At 41.2% G+C, this 18,726-nt stretch overlaps 1 long non-coding RNA gene across 1 annotated transcript in view; it reads right to left on the bottom strand.

Annotated features, from left to right (window-relative positions):
- Positions 1 to 18,726, bottom strand: part of LOC146494855 (uncharacterized) — a 328,407-nt gene that overhangs the window by 140,722 nt on the left and 168,959 nt on the right. The window lies entirely within an intron of this gene.

The following is an 18,726-nucleotide window of genomic DNA, read 5'->3' on the forward strand; positions in this document are numbered from 1 at the left end:
ATGCTTTGCTATGATACTGGTTTGGATAATCAAAGCTAAAGTATAAAAATTATATAATAAAATTATATATAAAATATATGTATAAAAATTTAAAGAAGAATTATTTGTAGGTATTTTTTGCCAATTTGGGTATAGGACAGATCAAAATGTAGTGCATATAATTGACATTGGATATGTCTACGATCTAATGCCTATTTGTACAAGCCTCTAAACAGACAAATTATTGTCGTTACACACCATAATGGTGCAGTGGCAAGCAATGTCATCTCACAGCAAGACAGTTCTGGGTTCAAAGGTAAAGCTACTGAGAAGGATGTGATACCCTCTTTTTTAAACTTAATGGAATGCTCTTTTCTACACTTCAACAACTTTAAAAAAAGACAGCATTTTAACTTTATGTTTTACCCAAACAAACATTTTTTATAGAGCTGTAAAAGAAGCCAGTGTCTTTTCACTGAGGTTTTGCTGGTGTTAAGAAAGACAATTAAAAACTACAGTATGTGGCATCAGTAGTACAAAACAAGGTCAAAACACAACAACAACAAATACAGACTTATATTGAATGGCTTCCACCTACAGTATGGGCACTTGATTAAGATAACTAAGGTTTATAGTGTAGAATATGAATGATGATGGAAGTAAAAAACAAACAAAGATGTCAGAAATGTAAGCATTGTTAAAATGATCTGTCTATCCACATTTTATCCCGTCTCTTATTTGTCCCTACTTGCATCCTACTTTCTTCCTTCCCTGAACCCTTTACTCTCCTCCCTCCTCCCTGGCCGTTGTAACACACGCCGAGTATGGCTTTGGAGGTGTGACAGATGTTTTAATGTGGCTGCGATTCCTTATCACCACTCAGCTGAAAGCTCCATTTGCCTTGGTCTGCTGTGATAGATGGTAGGCCGAGGCTGAGCGGAGATGCTATGCTAACGAATGGTAAAGGAGGCATTTCAGGGGCTGAGGAGGTGGAAGGAGGAGGGGGATGCGATGAAGATGACACACACTGCTGCAAATGGTAGATGTGGTCATTTTCAGTTTTTCATGTCCTGGGTGTGATGAGCTAGTGAGTAATTATGGGAAGGGAGTGTTGTGTATGCAATTACACTAAAATGAAACAGTGCTTGTCACGACTGGAAGCGCTGCTGAAGAAATGGAGAAATCAAGTGGAACGTACACGTTACAAATAAACTCGCAAATAAACAAACAAACCGACAGCGATTTTGATTAAACGTCGGTGTGTTTACAACCCGTTAAATCTGTGGGATTATTGAAAGTCAGTGGTATTACATCTTCTCGATGTTTCGAGGAAGTGAAGAGAAGAGAAAAACAAGAAAAGGGCAGGAGTGATCCATCAAGGTGGCATACCTCAACCTGTGAACCAGAGATGCGTTACAGAAACACAATGTAATTTCTCTAAAATGCTTCTTAAGCAAAATACACCCCTTCTTTAAAATACTGCAGATGGCTACGTCCTTTTACACTGAAAAAAAGGGACTGGCCAGCAATTGGATTTATGTAAGCATCTTGCGTGTATTTAACACAATTTCCTCGTGGTTTAAAGTTAAGTGTAACTATATAGTGTAGAAACGACATAATATGCAGGGCGGGTAGATTAAATTGTTCATATCATGTTTGAGTGAAGTAAGTCAATGATATGATGTTAAATGCAATGTTAAATCTCGCAACACTGCACGGGATTTCAGTCTCGCACGCTTTGGATCGTGGTTTGAGGAAGGCATCCATCTCAGTCAAGTCGAGCCGCATGCTTCTACTTTTTTTGGTATACCGAAAGAAGTAAATTGGGTGGTTGTTACATTAAAAAAGTCTACCTTGTAATTTTAACACAAAATTTTCATGTTTCTATCTTGAACATAGGATCTGTACAAAATTCAACAACTTAATTTGTTCTTGTTGAGATGACATGATACAATCTAGTAAGTGTGGTTAGTTGCTGGACTCATGAAATTAACAAGATCACATGAGATTTCAAACTGCAGGAAAATCACTGGAGTTGTAAGAGGCAGACAACTATGCTATTGCTATTGCTTTTCATTGTGGTTTAACCTGTCAAGGACAGAAATGTACAGAAAATTCTGAATCAAGCCTTGAAATCATAGCTTTTCTACTTTTGTTAACCCTGGATTGGTGTTGTCTCACAGTAAGAAGGTCCTGGGTTCAAATCCACAGTTTGTCTAGTTTGCACTGGTTTATCTCTGAGTATTCTGGTGTCCTCCCACAGTTAAAAGTTATGCAGTTATTAGAGTTAGCTTAGGTTGTTTGGTGATTCTGAATTCCACATGAATGTGAATGCAAATGGTTGTTTCTATGTGATTGACTGGTGAGCTGTCCAGTGTGTACCCTGCCTCCTAACCCAGCCCCCCTGCAACCAGGATAACTCTAGACTTTGAACATTATGTAATGTGAAGACAACATGTAGTATTTAAGTGATCAAGTAGTACTGTGGTAAAGGTTATTGAATAGTGTTGAAATAAAATGACAAAATTGTGAAGGATTAAAATATTCCAAGAGCTCAACTTACTTCATCTAAACATGTTTCAGTCACGTTTTATGAACAATAAATTCCCAGATTTACTGACTATGAATAAGTTGTGTTGATTTAACTCAGTTGTTTAAGTTTCTGCCAAAGCAAAGCATTTGTGTGCAACCAGTGTCCACTATTGAATCAAGTAAATCCAACATGGCCTTTTTTTCAGTGTACACCGAATGTACAATGTAGGGAGTCTTTCTCAAACTGCAACAAAAATGAATCTTCATTCCCTGAAAATATTTCTTTATTTCAACAGATTTTCTGTGATTTATTAATGAATGAAATCTGATGATGAGATCTGGTCCTAGTTAAGCACCAACCCAAATTATAGCTCTCAGTATGTTTAAGTACATATTTAGGGAAATTACAGTTCAAAACTAGTGGAGAACTTCAGGCTAAATAAATGAAATTCACTTTGGTTCTTTCGGTTTTCTGGCATAAATTGTCAGCAAACAGTTGTTCCAGTGTACGTTGTAAGATCCTGACCTGGATGAACAGTTAAAAACATTGGATGGTTGGGGAATCAATATCATTGACCTATTAAAGAATGGCTAAAAAGCATTAAAGTCAGCATTTTGGAATAGTCAAGACCCTTAAAGGAAAGGTTTACATTCTTTGTCCGCTTACACAATGGCAATAATTTTCTTTAATTGGTATAGAGACAAATATCTGAAATTTCACTGGTATATAGCCAGAAATGCTTCCTCATTTATGATTGAGACTGAAAGGTAAGATAAACAAACATGGCATAACAATTAAAATGATGACTTTTAGTTAGGATTTCAAAATGTCTCTTTCTACACATATGTAGCATTTAAATGGGCTAATACAGAAATGATTAGTTTAGTTCAACTGTAGCAGACATATAGGATGCAAATTACAACAAAATGATGGTTTCTAAGGACATTTTCTATACTACAATAAGAACTGCAAAACTGCATTTGATTTAATATGTTTTTGAATATTATACATTTTTATCTGCAGGGTTAAGGGATTTTTCCTTCAATTTCGACACCTAAAGTGTGTTCGGAGAAATGCAAAATGAGGAGACTGAAAAAGTTCATATCAGACAACATGTCACAAAGCAGGACGTGGACTAGGCCAGCCTTACACTCGCAGAAAGGAAAACTGAAATTTAGAATAAGAGATTGAGCTGCTGCTGAACACATGGGCCCATCGTGGCATATGATAACTTTGCCCTTTACTGTACATCGATTTATTTATCAGCCTGATGTCATTGAAGATCAAGGAGCAATGTGCCAAGTCACATAAAACAATGGGAGACATTTTAATATGGAAATTGAAATGGAGGTTAAAGGGATGAAGAAGAAAGCAGGTACTTTACCAAAGCACATTTAACTGTTTGTTGTAACCTTGTGTGTGTGTGTGTGTGTGTGTGCCAGATGTCATCATTCACACCGTATTGATGTTTGACCACATTCATCAGTAGTGGCTGACATGACTCTCAAAAGGAGGGAGGGTTCCTTTTCTCAACTTTTATCCTCTTCCTCTCCCTCTTGTTGACTTTCTGTTTTCAGTTATTGTCTCCTGAGTTTTTTACGCTGACAGATTTTTTTTTCCTTCTTTATCCTTGTTATTCCCAAGTGTGTGTGTGTGTGTGCCAGCCAAAGCTGAACAGAAATGGTTCTTACAGTTGCAGCATGTGTTTCTGTGCATTTCTAATACTATAACTCCATCCCAACCAATGTTCCCTCTAATTTTTCATGTGTCTGAGCGAACGCACACACTCCCTGAGCGGTCCCTTGGACCACTGTGAGCAACAGCAGACGTGTGCACTGTGGTCACGGCAGCATCAAATCCACCCAAGTTACATGGTTTATTAAAATAATCAAATTACAGCATTTACATTTATGTTAGACTACTTTTAATTAACTGCTTTAGCCCACTTACAATGAAAATTAAAAAAAAAAAAAATCTTGTTCATGACCTGTGTAGTATGTTAACACTATTAGAAGTAAAAATAACTTGAACTCCAATTTTGAAAACAAATCTTTATTATTTTATTTTTTTTCTCTGACTTGCATTATGAGTATGAGTCTGTGGTCTGGGAGAGAGTCCTGTAACTCTCTGTCTGCAAAATACAGTATATAATGACCAGTATTGAATGTGAGCTATAATACATTGTTTCATCACCCAATACAATGTTGGGCAATTAATTATATAGTTACTTCTTCAAAAAAGTAACTGAGTTATGCAAACAACAAAGTTTTTGCAGCTGTTTACCTAAAAATGCAGCCAAGACAGTTTTTTAAATAAACATTTCAAAATATTTACAGAACAATCAGCTGTTCTGCATCAAATTTGATGCCACACAAATTATTTGTGCCACTCCAAAAAATAATTTCTGTCCACTATGAGATAAAGGAGAACAACAGCCTGATACCTGCAGGCCTCACAACAGTGCACACAGCTTAGAGGGAACATTGACCCCAACTGACCTTAAAATAATCTTAACCTTGAATATACTTATTATCTGCTACTAATATTACCAGTAATATTATGAAGATATTATCAAATGTGAAATATGCCCATATGAAATATCAAGAATAAGCAAAATAAAGGTATTTTTCTTTTGAAAACAAATGGCTTAATGGCATTTTAACAAGCAGAAAAGGGATGCAGGTTGGACTCGAATCCAGGCCGCCACCATGAGTTAAAGTGGTGCCACTAAATTTTATGTGTTAAATAGTGTATTATAGCATGTGACAATTAAAAGCCACACTTTCAATCAGCATCATTTTACCTGAATTCTTGAATCTTTCCCTTCCTAATTATGCCTTTCTGTCTATTGTCTTACTGCTTTAATTTCACCTTCCTCTTTTTTCCTCAATCTCTTGTTGGGACTGATATCCCTCCTCCTGCACTTATTCCCTGCTTATGCTAGCAGGAGCAGCAGCACACTGTGACTGTGAAGGCTTGTTATTAATTTTTGCCGGTACTGCTGTTGACGCTCCCGCAGCAGCCCCAACAGTTAACATGTTCTTTAATTTGACACATTTTTTTAAAGTTGTTTTTTTCTTTTTCTCTCTTAGATTTTTAGTTAAACCTTTTCGCTGTTTTTCCCACACTAAACTCTGTTGTACAAGGTGCATGAGTGCATCCTGTGCAAACGACTGGTGGGCCAGGTTACCAGTCCAGCCTTCCCCAGCAAGTAGTGATGGGATTTCTGGTTCTTTTTAGAGATCCGGATCTTTCGGTTCGGCTTACTAAAAAGGACCGGCTCTTTCGGCTCCGAACCGGCTCTTCAGGTTGTTTTGTTGCTTTAATTAATTTATTATTAACAATAATATAAAATTATGCACAAAAGGAATTACTAACGTAAAAAAAAAGTGGTTTTATTTATATGTTTATATATAAATATATGCGGTGGCCCCTAGAGACAAAACACGTACAAACTCCAAAACACATTTCTAGCATGAACTGAACTTCTAAAGCAGAGCTACTAGATCACTTAAATTACACAATTGAAAGCATGTGTGTTTTGTTTGTGTATTTATACACAGGCACTCATATATATTCAAATAATAATAATTTTTAAAAAAAGTTCATTTACCTGTTACTACCACACACCAAATCCGGTCGTTGGTACTTGCTGGCTTGTGTAGCCACTAGGTAACAAAAGCTCAACACTGCGCCCAGCATCCTGGAGCACTTCTGTTGTCTTTTGTACGTGTTTTGAGTTTTTACGTGCTTCGGAGTTTTTACGTGCTTCGGAGTTTGTACGTGTTTTTACGTGCTTCGGAGTTTGTACGTGTTTTTACGTGCTTCGGAGTTTGTACGTGTTTGTACGTGATTTGAAGTTTGTATGTGCTTTGTCTCTAGGGGCCACCGTAAATATCCATCCATCCATCCATCTTCATCCGCTTTATCCGGGGCCGGGTCGCGGGGGCAGCAGCCTAAGCAAAGAGGCCCAGACCTCCCTCTCCCCAGCCACCTCCTCCAGCTCATCCGGGGGAACACCAAGGCGTTCCCAGGCCAGCCGAGAGATATAATCTCTCCAGCGTGTCCTGGGTCTGCCCCGGGGCCTCCTCCCGGTGGGACATGCCTGGAACACCTCACCCAGGAGGCGCCCAGGGGGCATCCTTATCAGATGCCCAAACCACCTCAGCTGGCTCCTTTCGATGTGGAGCAGCAGTGGCTCTACTCTGAGCCCCTCCCGGATGGCCGAACTTCTCACCCTATCTCTAAGGGAGATGCCAGCCACCCTTCGGAGGAAGCTCATTTCCGCCGCTTGTATCCGCGATCTCGTCCTTTCGGTCACTACCCACAGCTCGTGGCCATAGGTGAGGGTAGGGACGTAGATCGACCGGTAAATTGAGAGCTTCGCTTTTACACTCAGCTCCCTCTTCACCACGATGGACCGGTGCAGCGTGTGCATTACTGCAGCTGCAGCCCCAATCCGTCTGTCGATCTCCGGCTCCCTTCTCCCATCACTCGCGAACAAGACCCCGAGATACTTGAACTCCTCCACTTGGGGCAGGAACTCATCCCCGACCCGGAGTGGGCACTCCACCCTTTTCCGGCTGAGAACCATGGCCTCAGATTTGGAGGTGCTGATCCTCATTCCCGCTGCTTCACACTCGGCTGCGAACCGCTCCAGTGCGAGCTGGAGGCCCTCACCCGATGAAGCCAACAGAACCACATCATCCGCAAAGATCAGAGATGAGATCCTGAGGCCACCAAAGCGAAAGCCCTCCGCCACTTGGCTGCGCCTAGAAATCCTGTCCATAAAAATTATGAACAGAACCGGTGACAAAGGGCAGCCCTGGCGGAGCCCATCACCCACCGGGAACGAGTCCGACTTATTGCCGGCAATGCGAACCAAGCTCTTGCAACAGTTGTATAGGGATCGAATGGCCCGTAGCAATGGGCCAGACACCCCATACTCCCGCAACACCTCCCACAGGACACCCCGAGGGACACGGTCGAATGCCTTCTCCAAGTCCACAAAACATGTGTAGACTGGTTGGGCAAACTCCCATGCACCCTCAAGTATCCTCGAGAGGATAAAGAGCTGGTCCAGTGTTCCGCGACCAGGACGAAAACCGCATTGTTCCTCCTGCATCAGAGGTTCGACTAGCGGACGAACTCTTCTTTCCAGCACCCTGGCATAGACTTTCCCGGGGAGGCTGAGGAGTGTGATCCCCCTGTAGTTGGAACACACCCTCCGGTCCCCCTTCTTAAAGATGGGGACCACCACCCCGGTCTGCCAATCCACGGGTACTGCCCCTGATCTCCACGCAACATTGCAGAGGCGTGTCAACCAGGACAGCCCTACAACGTCCAGAGCCTTCAGGAACTCGGGGCGGACCTCATCAACACCAGGGGCTCTGCCACCACGGAGTTGTTTAACTGCCTCAGTGACCTCGCCCCCAGAAATTGGCGGGTCATTCCCCTCATCCCCAGACTCTGCTTCCTCCTTGGAAGACGCGTCAGTGGGATTAAGGATGTCCTCGAAGTATTCCTTCCACCGCCTGAAAATTTTCTCAGTCGACGTCAGCAGCGCTCCGCCAGCACTATACACAGTGCAGGTAGAGCACCGCTTTCCCCTCCTGAGACGCCTGACGGTTTGCCAGAACCTCTTCGAGGAAAGTCCGAAAGTCTTTTTCCATGGCCTCTCCGAACTCCTCCCACACCCGAGTTTTTGCTTCAGCCACTGCCCGAGCCGCATTCCGCTTGGCCTGTCGATACCTGTCGGCTGCCTCCGGAGTCCCACAGGCTAACCAAGCCCGATAGGACTCCTTCTTCAGCCTGGTGGCTCCCTTCACCTCTGGTGTCCACCATTTGGTTCGGGGATTACCACCACGGCAGGCACCTACCACCTTGCGGCCGCAGCTCAATGCAGCAGCTTCGGCAATGGAGGCGCTGAACATGGTCCATTCGGACTCGATGTCCCCCGCCTCCCTCGGAATGCTGTTGAAGCTCTGCCGGAGGTGTGCGTTGAAGATCTCGCGGACTGGGGCCTCTGCTAGTCGTTCCCAGCACACCCTCACTACGCGTTTAGGTGCACCAGGTCTGTCCAGCGTCCTCCCCCGCCACCTGATCCAACTCACCACCAGGTGGTGATCAGTTGACAGCTCAGCCCCTCTCTTTACCCGAGCGTCCAGAACATATGGTCGCAGGTCTGGTGATACGATTACAAAATCGATCATCGACCTACGGCCTAGAGCGTCCTGGTGCCACGTGCACTTATGGACACTCTTATGTTCGAACAAGGTGTTCGTTATGGCCAAACTGTGATTAGCACAGAAGTCCAATAACAAAGCACCGCTCGGGTTCAGATCAGGGAGGCCGTTCCTCCCAATCACGCCCCTCCAGGTCTCGCTGTCGTTACCCACGTGAGCATTGAAGTCTCCCAGCAGGACAACAGAGTCTCCAGGTGGAGCACCTTCCAGCACCCCCCCCAGGGACTCTAAGAAGGCTGGGTACTCCGAACTGCCACTCGGCGCATAAGCGCAGATGACAGTCAGGACCCGTTCCCCAACCCTAAGGCCCAGGGAACAAACCCTCTCCTCCACCGGGAAAAACCCCAACGTACCAGCAGCAAGCCGAGGGGATATTAGAATACCCACCCCAGCCCGCCGCCTCACACCAGGGGCAACTCCAGACTGAGACAGAGTCCAGCCCCTCTCCAGGAGACTGGTTCCAGAGCCCAAGCCGTGCGTAGAGGTGAGCCCGACTATATCTAGCCGGTACCTCTCAACCTCACGCACTAACTCAGGCTCCTTCCCCACCAGAGAGGTGACATTCCATGTCCCTATTGCCAGTCTTGGCAGCCGGGGGTCAGTCCGCCAGGGCCTCCGCTCCTAGCTGCCACCCGGCACACAATGCACCCGACCCCTATGGCGCCTCCTGCGGGTGGTGGGCCTGCGGGAGGATGGGCCCATGTCTCCTCTTCGGGCTGTGCCCGGCCGGGCCCCATGGACTAAGGCCCGGCCACCAGACGCTCGCCCTCGGGCACCCTCCCCGGGCCTGGCTCCAGGGCGGGGCCCCGGTAACCCTATCCCGGGCAGGGTAAACTGTTCACTCGGTGTTTTTTTCATAGGGGTCTTCTGAATCGCTCTTTGTCTGGTCCCTCACCCAGGACCAATTTGCCATGGGAGACCCTACCAGGGGGCAAAAGCCCCCAGACAACATAGCCCCTGGGATCCCTGGGACACACAAACCCCTCCACCACGATAAGGTTGCGATTCACGGAGGAGAATATACCGTAAATATACTTTTATTTATTCACTCCACATAAAATGTAATAAATAAATCATATAATACAAAAATCAACTATTCACATTTCAAATTTTAACTATTTAAATTTTCAGCTTTTTCCTTTTAAACTAATTTAAAGTGAAACAACACAAAACACTGCAAACCACAACACAATTAAATATAAATTAAAATATGAAAACAAAAAGAATATGCATATTCTCTGTCATATGGGCCCGCATGAATAAACTTTCTGAATCCTTTATCATCTGCAACCGAAAATAGTTGTGGATGATTACTATACCTTTCTAATGTGACGTTGTTGTCCCTGGCTCTCTTTCTCTCTCTCTCCCTCCGGCTCTGTTCTTGTGATACTGAGTGTAACTACCGCCCCTCCCCCCTCTGCCCAGCGTAAAGCACAAGGCTCGCGTGCGGAGTGAAGCGGAAAAAAGTGCGAGAGAGAGGGTGAGAGAAAGAAAAAAAAAACCCAGGTGACGGCTCGCGATAAGGAGCCGGCTCGCGTCGTTCACGTCAAAGAGTCAGCTCTAAGAGCCATTTCGTTCGCGAACGACCCATCACTACCAGCAAGTAATAGCAGATGGCTACCCTTCACTGAACCTTCATCTGCTTCATGTTTTTTCCTGCTAAAAGTGAGTTCTTCCTTCCCACTGTCACCTAGCGTCGCTGGGGACTTGAGGATATTGAAAAAAAAAAATATCACTTTGAACTCAACCATTTCAGCACCACAGGCAATGCCAACCCCAAAAATATAACACTGTGCAGACATGTATTGGTATTCTGCTTACGATAGATTTACAATTTTGTGCAAATGATGGCAAATGTGCAGGGCATTTTTTACATCTTAATACTATTTTTTATAATAAAATTATTGGATTGTTTTAAATTATTTTTATATTGATTGACACCTTACACCAAATATAAATACAAACAAAATATACATTAACAGTTTAGATGGAAGTAAATTTAAATTCTTATCTTTAAAATGGAAAATATAGCTTTAATAATCATTTTAATAATAATAAATAAAAAAAATTTCTCAGTCCTGAGACCTAGTGCACTTCAAATAGTTTTTAACCCACTTTAGCTTACTGAAAGCTCTCAGCACCAAGAACAGTGACTGGCTGTTTACAAAATGTATGCAGTGATGTACACTTCTGCAAAAATTATTTGTTTATGTGGGATATGTTCATAATATATTATTACAAAATAACGTGTGGAATGAAAATAAACTTTCCCAGGAGCTTCCTGCAACTAGACACATTTTTGAAATAAAAGAAATCACCAGCTTCTTCCTAGATCTGCAGGGCAATTCAGTGTGAGGAGTGAGGGGCTACATGGAGATGAGAGTGGGACAGCTAATTTCTTTGGCCTGGAAGCAGGTTTACAGGTACAGAAAAAATTGATTAAGCAGAAATATGTACAAAGGCTCTGTAGTCACTGATCAAATGTTAATGACACACAAACACATTATTTTCTGTTAGGAATGAAGTTAGCTGACTAATACTGGGAAAGTCAGGCAGTTTATTTAATGTTCACCTTTCCAGAATGAGACCCATCACATTTTGAAAAAAATTGTGTCAAAATAAATTGTGTGCTGTTGTCCTTTCTCTGCTTTGCTTTCTTTTCTTTTTTGGAACCTGAACTTTACTTTTAATGAATGCATACTGCTGTCTCTTTCCTACAGGTTCTGATGTATAGCGCCAAGTGGAAGCTAACACCTGAACCAAACCATATTATAGCTTGCTTGCTATCATGTGATTGATGCTGCTTTTCTTTCTCATATTCCAGGGTCTTTACTTTGAAATCTAGAGATTATTGTCATCGTGAATATGTGCTAAATAAGTAAATGAAACTGAAATTAAACTGAATACAATGACAACTTGTGATTTGCTTTGAAGAATGAATGAAACTGTATAAAAATAAAGGCCACCTTTTTTAATATTTCTAGATCAATGGCACAAAACATTGTCTTTTACATACATACATATACATACATATTTACAGATGCTGTTGCTTTTCTTTCACTTGCTTTGCCAGCCAGAGTGTACACAGAACGTAACTGATAAAATTGTGAATTCTGTCGTCTACACCTGAGGCAGTGTATGCTTTTAAAAATAGTAAAAAAAAAAACAAAAAAAACCCTTCATCACCAAGGGCAGAATTTAATTAGATGGTATGTTGAGTTGTTTTCATATATTTTCAACACAACACAGTAAACTTTAAAGTGGATAATATATATAATTTCAACTAAAAAATAGAGAGGGAATTTGCTCTTAATTTTTAAAATGTGGTGAAACACATTTGCTTTGCACATTTTCACATTTCCATAACCTTTTTTAGTGATTTAACAGCTTGTCACTCTTTATTCTCAGTATCATCACTTCTCTAGCAATTGCAATTTGCTTTTATGGGGAAATATTCATTAACAGTAAAATTACATTAGCAGCTTATTTGCGGCAAACCTTATGTCACAAGTTGACCTTCATTTCGTTTGAAAGATCTCTTTTTGGTAAGAATCACCATCATGGACAAAAGCTGGAGGATTTATAACCATCTCCACAATATGCTGTCATCAAATGCCTCCACATCCACCTTAGCGTTGCAAGTAAAAAGCTGATCTGAATAAGGAGCGGGACATCCTCAGCTATGCTCTGATTGAGCATCTGTCTAAATTGTTTATCAGCCTTATTTTCCCATTTCTCCGGGGGGAAGAAGAGCATATTCTGCAAAGGAAATTAATGGGAAAGGAACTTTTTACTGTGAACTATATTCCCCTGTAAATGAAAAATGACAGTAATATGTTTTCATTCAATAATAGAAGAGAATTCAGTAATGCAGTTTAGTGTGAATTACTGGAAGAAGCACAAGTTGAAGTGAGTATTCAGTGTGTATATGTGTGCACGTGAGTTTGTGAGAGCAGTTGTCGTTCAACACAGAAACTCTGGGTCTAAATAACACTCGCGTAAGCTAAACAATGCTACAGACAGTGCTAAAATCATGACTGCGTTTGAGATTAATAAGTTAATTTGAGAGTAATAAGCCTACACCCCACACATTATGCTGTAAAATCACATGTGTGATCAACATTTAATGAAGGAAATCTAATAGTTTTCACACTTGAATAACATCCTGCAGTGCACAAACTATTTGTCCATGAACTCTTTCTACTTTTAGATACCGCTGTAACAAAACACATTTAGTTCTTCTTTTAAATTTTGACTGTAGGAAACAATGTTCGCTCTAATTTTTCATGTGTCTGAGTGAACGCACACACTCCCTGAGCGGTCCCTCGGACCACTTTGAGCAACAGCAGACGTGTGCACTGTGGTCACGGCAGCATCGAATCCATCCAAGCTACGTGGTTTGCTAAAATAATCAAATTACAGCGTTTACATTTATGTTAGACTACTTTTAATTAACTGCTTTAGCTCACTTACAATGAAAATTTTAAAAAGAATCTTGTTCATGACCTGTGTAGTATGTTAACACTAAACACAAAACAACAAAGTTTTTTGCAGCTGTTTACCTAAAAATGCAGCCAAGGTGTTTTTTTAAATAAACATTTCAAACTGTTTACAGAACAATCAACTGTTCTGCATCAAATTTGATGAGTAAATATAAGCAACGATAGTATTCAGGAAGAAAACCAAACATTGCATATATTTTTATCATAAATCTGGTTTTACGTGGCCTATCAACACAATTTAAAAACTGGTATAAAGTCCACACTTTTTCTGTCATTTGTTCCGTCTGTCCTGCTCACGTCTCCAATGGTTGTACACGTTGTCATTAACGTGGCTTCACTCCACATCAGCCACGCCGCTTCGCTAGCTAAAACACCGGTGTCGGCACATAAGGACGCTGTCATAGCCTGTCAACGACGTTGATTAGCTGCGTATATACGAATATGAATCGCATTATTGGCTGGACTATGGGATAAAGTGGCATCGTTCTAATCCCATACGGGAGCAGCCAGTCACTTACTGACTAACACTAACACTGCAAAAAAGAATTGTTAAAGTATTAATTTTAATTTCAATTCAGGTTAGATTTTTTTTCTGTGCACAACGCAGATTTTCTGTGCGCAGAGAACGTGCCAGCAGTGCGCACGTGCACAGCTTAGAGGGAACATCGGTAGGAAAATCCACCGGTCGTGGCAGGTGTCTGCTGGAGGTTTCTTCCTGTTAAAAGGGAGGTTTTCCTTCCCAGTTTTTCTTTTGCAAAGGGCTTACTGAAAAGGAGTCATTTGTTATTGGGGTTTTCTCTGTATTATTTTAGAGTATTTACACGGGCTGCGTATTGATTTCTGGCAGTTCCCGTCTGACCTCTGCCATTTACAAGAGCTACTGCTCATGTCATAGATTCTTTTTTTAAAACATTTATGCATACCCTAGAGATGATTGTTTGTGAAAATCCCAATAGATCAGCAGTTTTTGAAATACTCAGGTCAGACTGTCTGGCACCAACAGCCATGCTATGGCACATGTCAATGAATTCACCTTTCTTCCCTAATCTGATACTTGGAGTGAACTTCAGCAGATTGTCTTGACCATGTCTACATGCTGCCATGTGATTGGATGATTTGCTTATTATTATTATTATTATTATTATTATTATTATTAATAATAATAATAATAATAATAATAATAATAATAATAATAATAATAATAATAATTCATTACATTTACTATAGGAAAAAAGGCAGGTTTTACAGTCACTCTAACTGGGTTTATTTAGGTATGTAGGGGTGCAAATATCGCAGAAGCCAAGTCAAATTGTGAGCTCAGGATATTTCACAGGATCATAAAAGATGGAGGTGTGTAAAAATGTTAAATGATTATGGTCAGTGTAATAGCTTTGATCTTCCAAAATAAGAACTATATGGTGACCCAGAGAACTTAACAGTTCTCACAGTTTGTATGGAAGATGCTGACTTGTCTGCAAAGGCTCACTCACTACTATGAAACTCCACCTGTGAAACTTGAAAATGAAAATGAAATATGATCTCTGGCTCTCTTCCACAGTGTGATTTTAGTCCTTTCTTCCTTTAAAAACTGAGTTTTTCCTTCTCACTATCACTAAGTGCTAACACAGTGATACACTAACACAAGGAGCTGTTTGATTGTTGTTTTCTCTCTATTATTGTAAGGTCTTTGTCTTACAGTATGAAGCATCTTAAGGTGACTGTTGTTGTGATTTGGTGCTATCCTAAGAACATATTTAACACACATAAACGGCCACCATGGCATCCAGGTAGATATCAAATCCTCCACTGATTGTTGTACAGTGAATTTTTTATTATTTTAGCCACTTCATTTAAAACTTGCTCAGTAAACCATACGCTGACCAATTAAAGCTGTAGCCATTTGTTTTCTTTTTAATTTGTTTTGTTTTGCGCCAATACTAGCTAGTTATGACAACTACTGAAAAATATAAATATAGCAGATCCTTTAAATGGATGTAGTATGCCCACATATGCCTGCCTTGCATGTGCCAGCCACCACTAGCAGCTGTCCATTATCACGCTTATATCGCTAACTTCTGCAACCCTGGTTCTAGGTAACATGGTATAACCTCAACCTTTGAGCCTCAGCTCAGAGATAACAAAACCCACAATTTACCAACAAACTCATTTGTGGATTATTGTCCACACTCATTTGCATTTTGGCCATGGCAGAAGTAAAGCAGAAAAAGGCAGGCAATTGAAAAGTTGGTTGAGTTGACTGATGACTTATGTGTATTTTCAGTGCTTCAAACAAAACTTAGCTTTTTAGCTATGCATCCTTACAATTTCTTTTTAATTTTTACAAATTGGATTACTTGCACACAACTCTGAATAGACACACATGAATTGAGATATCATCTTATGTTCCTTTCTTAATTCTTCTGCTGTTTCACTCTTCCTCCATTTGTACACCACTGTAAGTACACAAAACCAAATACAAAAAGATGCCTAATAATGAATGGACTGGTTATTTACATGGTGTTTATCGATTTCCTAATGCTGTAAGCATTTAGGGTGCAAGTAATTAAAATGATAAAATCTTTTTAATTACTTGTTTTTCTTAAGCTGAAGTACAATGAGCCCCACCAGTATTCATATGGTTAATAAAAAAACAAACAAAAGCAAAATATCTATAGATGTTTATAACAACTAAAAAAATACAGAAAATCTACAGAAGGTTTGCATTATTGTTGTTTTAGAGAGGAGCGGTGCTTCAAAGCATAGTTGCAGATTTCTGTCAGAATCTGCAGATTATACAGTACAAATAAAATGTTCACGTTTCTCCAATGTTGTCTTCCCATCATTTTCACTAACATCTACACTGGATGGCCAGGAAGCTTTCACGATGTCTTCTCCGGCGCTGATAATTGGCGTCTGTCTTGTGTCAGTGACGTAAAAGACCGATTTAATGCAACATGACCATTCAAACAGCAGTTACTTTCTAAAACATCAGATATGTATCGGATTCAGTACCACATACGAAAGTGACCCAGATCGGATTTGAAAATATCAGATTTGTCTGTTCACACTGTCATACCATGATCGGATATGGGTCACATAGGGTCAGAAAAAGTCCGATTTGATGCGCTTTTGCCTGCAGTGTGAACGTAGCCTAAGCTTCACTTCGCAGGACTACAGCAAAAATACTCCAGTCCAATGCAGACACCAGTATAACATTTTTCTGAGTAGTAAGATAGCGAGTGGAGACATAAAAAAAGCTCTTTCCCTCTGTCCTTTCCTTTCCGACTGCTTTTCTTACCCTGAACCCCTTCCCCTTTCTCTGTCCTGCCCCTTTCCTTCCTGTCTGTGTTCCTGCTACACAAGAGCTTTCAGTAAAAATATATTGATTTTTGCTTCTCTCTTGTCCTCCCCTCCCCCCTTCTCCCCACACATACACACACGTGTCTCTCTCCACACCTCTTCAGAGAAGAAGAAAAAGGAGCAGCAACACTTCATCCAGTGTTGTCATAAATAAAGGACTGGTAGATATTCAGTCGACTGATAAACTGACATCCTGTATCGGCCAAAGTGAAAGTCAATGGAAGAGCAGGCGGGAGGTCTCAAAAACATTGCTGCATGCACACACACACAAATTCACAAATACAGCTGAAAACACACATGCCTATAGGCACAAATATGTTGATCAATAGAGGTAATGGTTGCTGTTCAGTCTGCTAACCCAGTAGACAGTAGGGTTTATATCTGACAGGTGAAAAGCAGTTTAAATATACTGTGTTTTAATTCTAAGGGCAAAGTTAGTTATCAACCTTGTTAGTCCAATCACTGATTTCACAAATTATGAGATTATACAATACAGTACAGGTCTTTGTGCTTTTGTAGTTTTATTTGGCTGGAATTCTTGTACTTTGTCATTATTTCAAGTTTTTTGGTAAGTTATTTTTATGGTCAGATTGTTTATGATCATAGTTCAGCAAAGGAATAACTTAGCTCAGAGCTTCCCAAAGTGTGGGGCCAGCTCTCTGGGGGGGGCAGAGCCATTGCAGGGGGGGCGTGGTGTGAAAAGGGGAGAAAAAAAACGCTTGGACACTGCTAGCACGGGGCGTCCACACAAACGCAAAGCAGGAGATGAAGCATCGCTGAATATGTTTCTAGCCAAAGACTAGAAAATATGGTGAAGCATATCTGCCCTTTGGCTTCACCTGCACAAGACCAAGGTAGGTCTCCCCTGCATAACTGCCTTTCCCTGCGTCGGGAGCAGTGTTGGGTAAGTTACTTAAATTAGTAACTTAGTTACATTACTACTTACTTCTATCAAAAGTAACTCAGTTACTTCAAGTTACTTGTTACCTTCAAAGTAACTAGTTACTAGGGAAAGTAACTTTGGTTTTACTCAGAATTCTCTTGTTAATGTGTTGCTTCCATAACTTTGCCAGTCTTCTAGCTTGCTTACTTGCCACAAGTGCACTGTGCCACCTACCAATAGAAAAAAAAATAATGTGCATATTTCCACGAGAGAAGTCCCACGCCTGGACCGTCATTGACCGCTGCCATGATTCTAGCCTACGTCACAGCGTCATGTGCGCTTTTTACATCCAACACAAAAACTGCAGTCGTGGTGCTTTCGATTGCACTCACAACTCGGAAATTCTGCCTTCTGAATAGGAAGATGTAGGCAACACCAGACTGCAGATGAGCTGCATATAGGGCTGGACTGGGACAAAAAATCGGCCCGGGCATTTTGACTAGAGACCGGTCCACCATTATAGGAAAAATCATAAAGGCTTTGAATGAAAACAAACGCTGTTGTGACAGTGATGTACACTGTTTTGATGGTATATATGCATCAATCTATCAATCGTTTGTTGTAAGATTCAGATAATTATTTTTTAAAAGCTAGACATTTTAAATGAGAATAACAAAGAAAAGTATTTCCTTGTGCCCACCTCTCCCTGCCCTACCTGGCCCCCCTGGCAAACCTTTGCTAGATCCGCCCCTGCACACTTACCAGCTGTCAGCTACATAAAAAAGGATCCTGGTGTTATTTGTCTCACAGAAACAGTTCACAACTTCCCTTCAACTCATTTATGTTACCTAAAAGGTAAACCTGTTTCTCCATCACCTGTTCAGCTCCGATGATTCAGTAAGAACATTTCCTGGCTTCATCTTCATGTTTCCCTTTCACCACATATCCAAACCGATATCATGACCAGCACTTTTTACGGCTGTGGCTCCAGCAAACATCAGCTGATAGTAGAAATTAATATTAAATAAATTCTAACAACAGCTGATCAAGCTTAAACGTGCTGCTGTTGTTTAACGGACATCCGCTGGTTTCCTCTTTCCGGTGCAAAGTGGGCGATAAATAAACAAGAGAGAAAAGCTGATCCGCTGATCATTGATCAGTTCCATGATTGAAGTAGGAACAGGAGAGGGAGGGTAAGAGGATGAGAGAAGAAGAGGCAGCTGT

This window comes from Neolamprologus multifasciatus, chromosome 20 (genome assembly GCF_963576455.1).
Source record: "Neolamprologus multifasciatus chromosome 20, fNeoMul1.2, whole genome shotgun sequence".
Taxonomy (NCBI): domain Eukaryota; kingdom Metazoa; phylum Chordata; class Actinopteri; order Cichliformes; family Cichlidae; genus Neolamprologus; species Neolamprologus multifasciatus.